The sequence below is a fragment of the Onthophagus taurus genome, unplaced genomic scaffold (assembly GCF_036711975.1).
Source record: "Onthophagus taurus isolate NC unplaced genomic scaffold, IU_Otau_3.0 ScKx7SY_15, whole genome shotgun sequence".
In the NCBI taxonomy this organism is placed as follows: domain Eukaryota; kingdom Metazoa; phylum Arthropoda; class Insecta; order Coleoptera; family Scarabaeidae; genus Onthophagus; species Onthophagus taurus.
In genome coordinates, this window is record NW_027248940.1 from 1,554,202 (window position 1) to 1,567,393 (window position 13,192).

General features: G+C 31.4%; 1 long non-coding RNA gene across 1 annotated transcript; it reads left to right on the plus strand.

Annotated features, from left to right (window-relative positions):
* The first annotated feature begins 257 nt into the window (after window positions 1–257).
* Window positions 258–1,591, plus strand: LOC139432388 (uncharacterized). Its single transcript, XR_011642202.1, has 3 exons — window positions 258–625; window positions 689–935; window positions 1,294–1,591. It is a non-coding gene; the product is annotated as an uncharacterized lncRNA (long non-coding RNA).
* The last annotated feature ends 11,601 nt before the right edge of the window (window positions 1,592–13,192 follow it).

Sequence of the window (13,192 nt, forward strand, 5' to 3'; positions counted from 1 at the left end):
ATACCCTCTGCTGTAGCAGCTGCACCCCACAGGGTGTTACAAATTTCGAGAATAAAAGTTTTTCTCATTTTTCTCACCCCGTATATGCTCAAATTAAAATCTGAACGAAAATTTCTATCGCAGGATTATTACAGAAAAATCAACCTTTCCATCAAAAAAAGAATCATCAAAATCGAATGCGCGGTTCGCGAGAAAGCCAGCTTTGAAGTTGTGGCAAATTTATAGTGACCGGTTTTTTTTGCCGGTCAGTTTATTAAAGGTTGTCTAAGTTCCTATGCTGCAATACTTTGATTTTAGTTTGTGGGCGAGGGGCAAGAGCAGGAGTGTTTCGTGACGTAAGCGATCACGGATTGCGCACGCAACCTCATGGCCATGTGGTGCTCCATGCCTTTGTTTAATTTGAATTGCTTGGCGGTATTATTTTCCACATGGGACGTAATGCGCAGTATGATTGCGTACGAACCTAGACAACCTCTTATATATAAACCTTGGGATAAAACTCGTTAGAACCGTTCTTTGAAAATAACAAATGGCCGATGTCTTCAGTTGTCATCAAACTCGTTAAAAAAAATAGAATTAAATAAATGAACGTTATTCAAGAAAACTAATAAATCTTTACACACAAGTAAGTATTGATCAAAATTATAGGAAACTCTTGTGAGTTGTTCTTTGATTTTTCTTTTTGTAGGTTATGTTAAATAATAAAATAATCATCCGACTGTAAAAAAGAAAGGATTGGAGTTCAATGTGGTATCTGGATTATGGATTGTCTCTTGTGTTCGGGGCACTAACTAATTTTCTGGATTGTCTTCAGGATTCTTCTTACGGGAATTTGAACTGTTTGTTCTTCGGAAATAGGGTCTTGGATGATCTCGAAGAAGTATCGGTAGTTCTTGGAATAGGTTGTAGGATAATTCTCTTTTTATTTTAATATTGTAAGTTGGTTTGACTTTTTTTTTTTTAAATTATCTTAATTTTTTTGAGGTTATCTCTTCAAAAATTCTTCTATCTGACGACGTGGATTCGACGCTGGTCCGACGACGACTCTCTCACTCCCTGTTCGCGATCTCCTTATATACCCCGGCACTCCAACTGTTTTTCCTCGTTTCTGATTGGCCCTTAGCTTCGCGCCCTTTTCAAAATTCAAAAATCTTGCTTCGAAACTAGCGTCATCTCTTGATTTTTCTCGGAATTAACCTTCAAAATTTAATTCTTTTTTCGTTGATTTCTCCCTTATTCGTTTATGAAACGTAATAAAACTTCGTATTCAACGTTGTCTTTTCTAGTTTTTAGACATACATTGGAGTACACGCCAAATTTCAACAATGAGTAAAGTTGGAAAAATTCAAATTTAAATCAAGGATTTCTTCCTCAAAATAACGTTAAAACCTCAAACGATGGATGAAAAATGTGCTTTAGGAGCTGAACTACAATAATTGATACATTTGGAAGTAAACAAAACGGTTTAAGATAAGATTTTCACCAACAAAAAATCTCTCTGTCACAAATTCTAGGTTATGTTCTCTCGGTGAACTAAGAGAATGTTAAAATTATTACAATATATAAAACAAAATACTTAATACTTAGGAAGTAGAATGAAAACAGCCATGGAAATTGGTGACGACTTCTAGGCCTTATATATGACGCACTCGTCTTCTAACTCGAGGCACCTCCTTGGGTTGTGGTTGGTGCTTTTCCTTCGCTTCCAATAGTTCTTCTTGATGGATAACAGTTAGCTTTGTTCCATTTGGAAGAAGAATCCTGATGCGTAAATCCTCGGTCCAGCAGTTTTCGGCTCCGAAATAATCCTTTGCATTCTTATAAACTTCGAGCCGTGGTTTCGTAAGAGATTCTGTTAATAAGATCCCCGTACTCTTATATTTTCGTTTGTTTCTCCATATTTCGGCTCTATAATTATATGTCGTAAATTTAACAATAATAGGACGATTCGATGATTCAGCTGATTTACTGTTTCCCTTCTTCATTCTACCCAATCGATGGCAGCGATCAATCATCGCCGAATTGCAATCAAAATTATTGATGTTCAGCTTCTTAATTGCATCTTCGACTACACTCATTGTATCTTCATTCTCATGCTCGGGAATCCATGAAACAACAGACAGTTGCGGCGCGAGTAAGCCTCCAAACCATCCAAACGTTTATTGACCTCCCTGAAAGTAGATTTGATGCCCTCAATGGCCGTTCTAAATGTTTCAGCAAAGTCCAGGAAGTCTGTCCGCAACCTCATGAGACTATCCGAGGTTGGTCCCTGTTTCTCCTCATTCGCCATCTGAAGTCGCTTATTGGAATCTTCAAACTTCCTTCCAAAACTTTCCTTCAATGCCAGTAGTCTATTAAAAGCAGTTTGTGAATCCATATTTTAGGCTTTATAAAACGTTGGTGGAATTTGCAGCTGATCGGGAGAAAGCGTTCGTGGTGGATTTAACAGAATAACATTTATCAAGCGAAAAACGTAGGTGAACCAAAAACTGGTCTCTAACCGGTCAGCGATGGACTATTGGATAGTGTATATAGAGATTGTATGACTTTATAAATAGAGATACACACGTTTAGGTCTATTCCCTCACTCACAAAAACGCCACCCCGTGTTCCCTACACCTTCTACTCTCTTCCCGATCCACTCTCCCACAAATCTATTCACTATTTAATAATAATAATAATAACTTGGCTTTATTAATAAAAAAAATAATGACAATAATTATACAAAAGCAATACGTAGGGCGGAGTTAGGAATCAAGTTCCTCTCTACCACTCAACCCTACAAACAAAAAAAAAATTAAGTATTAATAAAATAGAACAAAAGAAAAATTAAAATTAAAACAAAAAAAAAACAAAAAAAACAATGTTTACGAAATTAACAATATTAAACAAATCAAAAATAAAAAAATAAAAAAAAAACAAAGGAACATATATTAATTGCAATACATATGCATGCGAAACTCAGCAACTATACGCCAGATTGTTCATCCATTAACATTTGTCGCAGTTTCTTCTTAAACGCATTCAAATTTAGAGACTTCAAGAGCCTTTATTATAATCCGCTGCCTCTTAGAGCCTGGCAGCGGATTATAATATTTAGGAAGGCAATAAGTGAAGGATCGTTCAAATAACGAGGTCTCGTGTTTAGGAGGTGTAATAATACCTCTATTTCTAATATTGATATTATGAACATCTGTCCTGAATGATATTTTATTGTATAGATACGGGGGCTTCTTCAACATGAGAAGTTTATGGTAGAATGATAATAAATGCAACTTTCTTCTGTTGGACATATTCAACCAACCAGCATCTATTAATTTATGAGACACATGATCATACCGTTTTAAACCGTATACAAGCCTGAGGCAAGCATTCTGTAGCCGCTGTACACGACTTACTGAAGTGCTAGCCAAACAGGTACCAAAAACCTTATCACAAAAGGTGAAATTACTAAGTACAAGGGTATTGCACAGTTTTAACAGTGTAGCTTTAGATACTGTGTGCCTAATGCCATAAATTAATTTCAACGTTGCATATGATTTATTGGTTTTCTGTGTAATATGTGTTTTAAATCTAATATCTGAATCCTGATACAATCCCAAATTACGAAAACAGCATCCTACATTAATTCGCTGGTCATCAACTTCTATACTAAAATGAGTAGAATGTTCTTCTCGCAAACCCCGCCTACCAAAAAGCATCAATGCCGACTTGGCACCATTCACCTTCAAATTATGTCCAGAAGAAATTTCCACTAAGTTCCTAATTTCCCGTGTTAATATAGTTTCAGCCAGAGATATATCACTGGGAGCAAATCTCAGATATAGTTGGGTGTCATCTGCGTAAAAATGACAGCTACAGTGTTTCAAACTATTTGAAAAGTTGGATGTATATAACGAAAACAAAAGTGGCCCCAATATAGAACCCTGCGGCACACCCGCCGACACCCTCCGAGGCTCAGATATAGAGTTGTTTATCTTAACTTTTTGGTATCTATTGCACAAGTAATTGGAGACCAATGATATAGCATTAGCGCTAAACCCAACAAAATTTAAGACAGAACTTAACAAGGAATGGTTTACAGTATCGAAAGCTTTTGAGTAATCCAACAAAACTAATGCAGTCATATCGTTTTCATCAATCGCCCGGAGAATGTCGTCGGTAATATGCATTAACGCTGTTTCACAACCATAATGTTTACGAAATCCAGACTGATTTGGAGGTAGGATATTATAGCCGTCAATAAAAGTTCTAATTTGCCAGTCCATAACTTTCTCCACAACCTTTGCAAGAACCGGGAGAATGCTAATAGGTCGTAAATCCTTGTACTCTTGGGGATTAGAAATTTTTGGTAATGGAGTTACCAGAGCGGTCTTCCAACAGGAAGGAAAAACACATTTCTCCAAACAGTAATTAACTATATGCGTCAAATGTGGGAGTATAAAAGGACAGCAGTACAAGAGCATTGACAACGAAATACCATCATCCCCGACAGCATTAGATTTCATTTTAAGTAAATAACTTGCAACAACGTTTTCATGTACAGTTTCGAAATCAAAATACTTCTGAAATTCACATTTTTTGTTACTGTTATAAAAGTGCATAACATCACTTGAAGGTGCTCCTAATGAACAACCTGTCTGGAGAAAGTGGTTATTAATGTCATTCGCATTTCTTAAATGCATGGGCAAAGTGTTTACTCTATTCCTGATCACTCCGAAATCACGAACAACACGCCACAGCGCAGATGTCCCAGTTCGACTCGTTGCCCCCTCAAAGTACACCCTTTTTTCAGTTTTGATGGCATTTGTCACGTGTCTTCTCAACGTTTTATACTGCTCTAGGTCTAATACATTTTTTGTACGCTTATATTTAGCATAAGCTTTATTTCTAACCGCGATCATTTCCTTGATTTGGGGTGTAAGCCACGGAGCAGGTTTTTTTGTAAATCTTTTCGTTTGTAGTGGTGCATGTAAATCAAATAGATCTAGTATTAAAGAATTAAAATAATTCACTTTTTCATCAATGCCGTTAATTTCAAAAATTAATTGTAAAGGTAATGATTCAAGTTCTCTACTAAACAGATCGAGATTAAACCTCTTAAAGTCTCTATAAGTTCGAAATGTAGGAACAGGCTTTGTACTAGCAGTTTTCAAATGAGAGTGTACCAGTTCGTGATCTGAAAGGTGGGGTAGTGAATATAAACCAACCAGGGTGAATTCTTCACATGAACATGCAGTAATATCTATTAAAGTTTCGGAATTAAGTGTAATACGGGTTGGTTGATTAACAAGTTGAACCAGACCAAACGACTCCAGCAAATCAAGGAAAATGCGTGAATGTGTACTTTCAGGGTGCAACAAATCAATATTTATATCACCGGCAATAAATAGTTCATTACATTGTGGTATAGCTAAACTTAAGGATTCCTCGAGAGACTCAAAGAATAATGGCAGACTTCCGGTCGGGGGCCTGTACATTACACCAAAAATATATTTAACTTTGTTAATCGTTACAGCGATCCATAGCTGTTCTAAATGAACATATGTTTTTATGTTAACCTTGCTGGGTCTATATAAGTTCTTAATATAAATGCCTACACCACCACCTCGCTTACCAGACCTTGGGCGATGTATGAATGTATAATTTTCGATAGAACACACCGCTTCCGTATGTTCATCCGCCAACCAGGTCTCCGTAACCAATACAGTAATGTACTCACGAAATTCAGCAATACTAGGCAGCAACGACCTAATGTTAATGGATGCTATATTCATGTTGTGAACAATAATAAAAAAAAGACAAACAAAATACAAAAAAAAAAAAACAATAATAACTACAATTAAATGAAATTTAACTATTGAAAAAGATTTAAATATATATAAACTACATTCTAGAGTGCTTTCCCTCCAGGTAACAAATCAACTAGATTCGTCAATTAGATCAAACGGAGGAAAAGTCTCAAAACAATCGAAAGATTGTATATATATTTTTAACAATCGAAAACAAAAAAGAAGAAAAAAAAAACGGAAAAATCGAACAGAAATTTTTCGAAAAAAGCAAGAATCGAAAAAGTTATATCAACATTCTTTTCTTCTTTTCTTATGATAAAATACGCGATCTTTGGTCTTATGACTTATAAATTTCATAATAATAGGTCGGTTCTTTCCATTTTGCTTCGGTCCAACTCGATGACAACGATCGATAGAATCCGGTAACAATGCGAGGTTCATTTTCTTATTAATAATATCTAATACAACTTGTTCGGTGTTTTCATTGTCTGTCTCGCTTACCCCGAAAACTCGAATGCTATTCCGTCGAGTGTATTGCTCAAGTCGATCCAGTTTTTCCTCATGGTCTGCTCTACATACGGTATTGTCGGACTTTGAACGAGTAACCTCCGCTTCCAAAATTACAACCTTTTCTTCGAGAATATTAACCTTTTCCTTGTATTCCCTGAGTTCATCCCTTAGAATGGACGATATCAAAATCACTCAATTGTTTCTTGGTGACCACCATTCTCTTTAACTAATTAACACACTCAACTTAAAAACTAACTTTAAAACGTCGAAAATCAAGTTGAATTAATCGGTAACTCAAACCACCTCGATAATTTTCGTCGACTTAACCTGGAGAGGCACGCGCACGTCTAGCTTGGTTGCATGCTTATAACAAATATTTCCCCACTAAAACTTCGATTTTATACAGAGCACTTTCATGTACGTTTACTCTCTCTTCCATATATTATAATGTCATATATTATAATAGAAATTAGTTATATGGCGTGTTACGGGAGTTTTTGTTTTTGTTTACCTTATATACATAGTGTTTACTATTAATTTCTCTATAATTTCTTTCTGTAACTGGATACAAAGACAAATAAATAAATAAAATAAGAAATAGACCTGTCGAACCCTATATTTTTGTAATCAGAAATAAATAACGAATTTAAAACAAATCAGTGATTGTTTCCATTTAAAAAAACCAACAGTCAAGTCTATAAGTTTAATTTTTTATCATATTTATTATTATTATTATACGGCCGTTAACTAATATTTTTTAATAACTTATTCTATTTGTGATTAAAATTGTTTAGCTCCATATTTTATTTATATTTGAGTCTGAGGCTTAGTGAATTTTGAAAATCAAAGCAATAAAAGTAATCTTATATACTAGAAGAAGACAGGAAATAACATATCTTGCAGGTTATAATTTATATTAAAATTAAATTTTAAAATTTGTTTTTTTTTATGTTATTATCTTTATGCAGTTAAATATCGAGAATTGATTAGAATTGGTCGAGTTATATTGTTTATAACTATTAATCTTAATTACTTTAATAATTATACTTATTTCTTTTTCAAAACTAACGATGAAATAGTTCTCGACCAAGCGTAGCATCGTTTAAGATCCTAAAATGAAATAACTTCATTAATTTACTCTTACTATTAAATTATTAGTTATTTAGTGATTTACCAAAGTCATTGTGTTATAAGAAACAATACCAAACAACCCCAATTTAATGTTTAAAACCCGTTGGGTTAAACAAAGGAAAATTAAGACATCCTTTTGCAACTTAACATCGCCATCGTACCAATTTAAGTTATAAACGGCTTCTGCTAAAGATAGATTCTAAAAAAAGGATTAATTTTTTAATTCATATTTGTTTTTAGTTACCGCATCAATCACTCGTTGTCCGATTGTGTTAAATATCATCAACGAGATTAAGCATAGGGTAAAGTTTATGAAGCTAAATAAATCGTAATGCTTAAAAATAAATTAATTAATTAATTAATAAATAAATAAATAACTAAATTGTAATACTGACTAAAACAAACGTTGAAGTGGTTAAGATGATGAATCCACTTGCACAAAATCGTTCCAATATTATTAATTTTCCAAAAACATTGCACGACAGATTAAATAAGAGAAAAATGTCTTGGTGATACCGAATAACATCGCGGAATTTATCGCTGTCTTTCATCCCGTTGAAATTAATTTGATTAACCAAGATCGTAAGGTGTCTTAATCGAATTATTATTGTTTCAAAAATATAAATAAACATGGAAATCCCTCCGATTCCGATGTTCCAAATTGTGATGGTCATAAACATCTCTTCAACAACTAAAATCTCCTCCAACGAAGACGAAATTTTATTTGGGAGAAAATACTCCATGACTAAATAACAACGAGTATTAGAACAATTTTTCTTCAACAACAAAGCGTTGTAATAAATCATCATTTCGATTAATGTTACGAAAGGAGCGTATTTTAAACAATTCTTAATCAAAGTATCGATTAAGCGGAGCTCCTTCGGGATTCCAAACCGATCAAAATTGCTTAAATTATAAATTAAATGAATTAATTTCTTCTTTTCTGTTGTAAGTATCACTGTGATTAATCCGTAATTGAACAACAATAAATAGGCGTAAATCTCTTTTAGGTACGAGCGAAACTCAATTTGGGGGTCTAAAAATGATTGGGGTTAAAATTAATTCATTAATAACTTAATAAGACTTACTTGTAACTTTTTGAAGAAACGGGTAAAAAGTTAGGATTATATGTAAAATGATCATTATAACTAGTTTGTTTTTGTATAGGGGAGATAAAGGGGAGCATTGAATTTTGTTAAAATAGTTCATGATTACTAAGAAACCGATGGTTTTAATCCACATCTTGCTGAAACTGGGGCCACAAACGGAATGAATTTAAATTTAAACGATTTAAAGAAATTGTTCGTAATGAAATGCGCTTAATGATCGTAGATTAATAATTAATAAGGATTTACTCGGTTTAGAATTATCTCTCGATTCATTTTTATGATATATGGCTTAATGGTTCTGAATTAAAAATTAATTCTTTGAATGCATTTTCATGTCTATATAAAAAAAAACTTGCTACTAAAATGAACAAAACGAAACTAGATAGAAAATAAGACTCTAATAAGAGATAAATAGTAGAAGAAAGTGAAATATCTCGAATATGGAGAAAGAAGGTTGAGCAGGAAGGTGTAATACTGAAAAGAGACTGGTAATAGAAGAAAGAAGAATAACGAATAAGAAGACACTGAATAAAACGTGAAAAAGAAGAAAGGATTTAGGCAGAAAGGAGGAAGACTACAAATGCAAGAAAATGATGGTTGCAAAAAAAGAGATTGGAAAGGATGATAAAAAAACTGAATAGACGTTGGAGAGACAAAAATGGAAATGGGCAGAAAGATGTGACATTGAAAAAAGGTTGGCAAGGAAAAATAAAGGTGTAGAGAGACTGGAAATGAAAAAATGAGGGTGGGCAGAAAGCTATAATGCTGGAAAATAAGACTGAAAATATGAGAAAGGCATTGTATACAAACAATACAGGTTCTAAACTTTAATATCCAAACTAAACTTCGAACAGACAGAAATAGACTTCAAACAAACAATGGTGCTGGCTAGGGACAACAATTTTCCCACTTATATATTGTTCCCGATTTTCGATTTCGTCACTTCGAACCAGTTTCTGAAAAATTGTCACATTGACAACTAGAAAAATTAATGACCCAATGTCACCAACTTGAACTGGTTCCATAAAAAGTTATTAAAATCTCATTACAGCATCGGATGCTGTAAAAAGTGTCATCACTAGGGCACGGAACTTTTGTAACAAAATAATACGATTTCCCCCCTCCACTCGTTCTCAGCAGAAAATTTAATACAAAAGTTGTTCTAAATTAAATTCTAAAACGATTTTCTCAATAAAAAATATATATATAAAATTTTTGTTGAGGTTATGTTCTTAATTATTGATCAAATCAAAAAATTTTATTAACAAAATTTGTTTAGAATTACTTCAGGAACAGTGTTTATTAATAAAAATTTTTGCTAACTTGAAATATTAATTTTCCTCTGAATCAAAATTAATTATCTCAATAATTATTGTTTTTATTAAAAAATGTTTTAAATAAAATTTGTTTCAATTTCGATTTTGAATCAATTATCTTAATAAAAAAATTTTACATTTCTATTAATTAAGCATCCAAGTGTAATTATGTATAAAAACGGAAAAATTATTATTTTGAGGTTATCTCCTTAATTATTGATTAAATCAAAAAATTTTGTTAACAATGTTTGTTAAGAATTGCTTCAGGAACAGTGTTTGATAAAACAATTTTTTTCTATCTTGAAATTTTAATTTCCCACTGAACAGTATGCTACAAAAATTAATATTTTTGAGGTTATATCCTTATTGTTGATTTAATCAAAAAATGTTGTTAACAAATTTTGTTTAGAATTACTTCAGGAACAGTGTTTGTTAATACAATTTTTTGCTAACTTGAAATTTTAATTTCCCTCTGAATAGTATGCAATCAAAATTAATTATCTCAATAATTATTGTTTCTATCAAAAAATGTTTTAAATAAAATTTGTTTCAATTTCGATTTTGAATCAATTATCTCAATAAAAAATTTTTACATCTCTATTAATTAAGCATCTAAGTATAATTATGTATAAAAACGGAAAAATTATTATTTTGAGGTTATCTCCTTAATTATTGATTAAATCAAAAAATTTTGTTAACAATGTTTGTTAAGAATTGCTTCAGGAACAGTGTTTGTTAAAACAATTTTTTTCTAACTTGAAATTTTAATTTCCCACTGAACAGTATGCTATAAAAATTAATATTTTTGAGGTTATATCCTTATTGTTGATTTAATCAAAAAATGTTGTTAACAAATTTTGTTTAGAATTACTTCAGGAACAGTGTTTGTTAATACAATTTTTTGCTAACTTGAAATTTTAATTTCCCTCTGAATAGTATGCAATCAAAATTAATTATCTCAATAATTATTGTTTCTATCAAAAAATGTTTTAAATAAAATTTGTTTCAATTTCGATTTTGAATCAATTATCTCAATAAAAATTTTTTACATCTCTATTAATTAAGCATCTAAGTATAATTATGTATAAAAACGGAAAAATTATTATTTTGAGGTTATCTCCTTAATTATTGATTAAATCAAAAATTTTGTTAACAATGTTTGTTAAGAATTGCTCCAGGAACAGTGTTTGTTAAAACAATTTTTTCTAACTTGAAATTTTAATTTCCCACTGAACAGTATGCTATAAAAATTAATATTTTTGAGGTTATATCCTTATTGTTGATTTAATCAAAAAATGTTGTTAACAAATTTTGTTTAGAATTACTTCAGGAACAGTGTTTGTTATACAATTTTTTGCTAACTTGAAATTTTAATTTCCCTCTGAATAGTATGCAATCAAAATTAATTATCTCAATAATTATTGTTTCTATCAAAAAATGTTTTAAATAAAATTTGTTTCAATTTCGATTTTGAATCAATTATCTCAATAAAAATTTTTTACATCTCTATTAATTAAGCATCTAAGTATAATTATGTATAAAAACGGAAAAATTATTATTTTGAGGTTATCTCCTTAATTATTGATTAAATCAAAAAATTTTGTTAACAATGTTTGTTAAGAATTGCTTCAGGAACAGTGTTTGTTAAAACAATTTTTTTCTAACTTGAAATTTTAATTTCCCACTGAACAGTATGCTACAAAAATTAATATTTTTGAGGTTATATCCTTATTGTTGATTTAATCAAAAAATGTTGTTAACAAATTTTGTTTAGATTTACTTCAGGAACAGTGTTTGTTAATACAATTTTTTGCTAACTTGAAATTTTAATTTCCCTCTGAATAGTATGCAATCAAAATTAATTATCTCAATAATTATTGTTTCTATCAAAAAATGTTTTAAATAAAATTTGTTTCAATTTCGATTTTGAATCAATTATCTTAATAAAAAAATTTTACATCTCTATTAATTAAGCATCTAAGTATAATTATGTATAAAAACAGAAAAATTATTATTTTGAGGTTATCCCCTTAATTATTGATTAAATCAAAAAATTTTGTTAACAATGTTTGTTAAGAATTGCTTCAGGAACAGTGTTTGTTAAAACAATTTTTTGCTAACTTGAAATTTTAATTTCCCTCTGAATAGTATGCTACAAAAATTAATATTTTTGAGGTTATATCCTTATTGTTGATTTAATCAAAAAATGTTGTTAACAAATTTTGTTTAAAATTACTTCAGGAACAGTGTTTGTTAACACAATTTTTTTCTAACTTGAAATTTTAATTTCCCATTTTTTTTCCCGCTGTTCTTTTAATCAGAACGAGTGGAGGGGGGAAATCGTATCGTTTTGTTACAAAAGTTCCGTGCCCTACTCATTACAGCACCCATTTGAGTACTGTTAGAGCTTTCATTACCGTCGCGAATTACAAAAACTAACTAACAGTAATAGTGTAGGAGTGTGTATGTGAGTTATTCCGACTTTTTGTCGGAACGCCAGTTGTCTCTTGGAAATCCTGACTCAGTTTAGGCAAGTTTTTGTAGTCGGTGATTTTAACCTGAAGTTTGGTAATTTAGACGGGGACGTTGTTATGATGTGTGACCTGTTCTTGAGCTATGGTTTTTACCCTACTGTTACGAAAGCAACTAGGGGCGGAAGCTGTCTGGATAATATATTTATAAATTTTGCCATTGGCACTACCTCTGTCACGGAACCCAATCTGTCAACTAGCAGCTTTATAAACACTGCAAAAAATAAAGCTAGAGTAGTGTGATCAATAATAAATGAAAATAGAGTCAACGATAAAAGCAATCTAAATAGTAATCTTGATCCGAATGTGCTGAATAGGTTTTTCGTTGATACACCCAATGATATCGTTGAAGGGCTGTCAAGTGGTGTGCTTGATCCCATTCTCATATGTGAATGTGTGGATCAAATGGTAGCGTAATTTCATTTTTCAGAAGTTGGCCCTATCATGATTTTCCGTTTATGTATAAATTTGATTCTTTCTTACTTAAACACTTTTTTCCGAAAATTTTTATAATCCTACATCAACGGTTTTATGTCTTATTATAAACTGCAATCTTTTAGCTTCAATTTAAAATATAAATCGTTTCTTAACTCTTATAAATGCAGTTGGTACGATTTTTTAAAGAAATTGGTTTTCCGTTTATACATATATTTGACACTTCGTTTTTATGACTCTACATCAACGTTTTTATATCTTAACATAAACTGCAATCTTTTCGCTACAATTTAAGATATAAATCGCTTCTTTACTCTTAGAAATGCAGTTGGTACGATTTTAAAAAAAAATTGATTTTTCGTTTATAT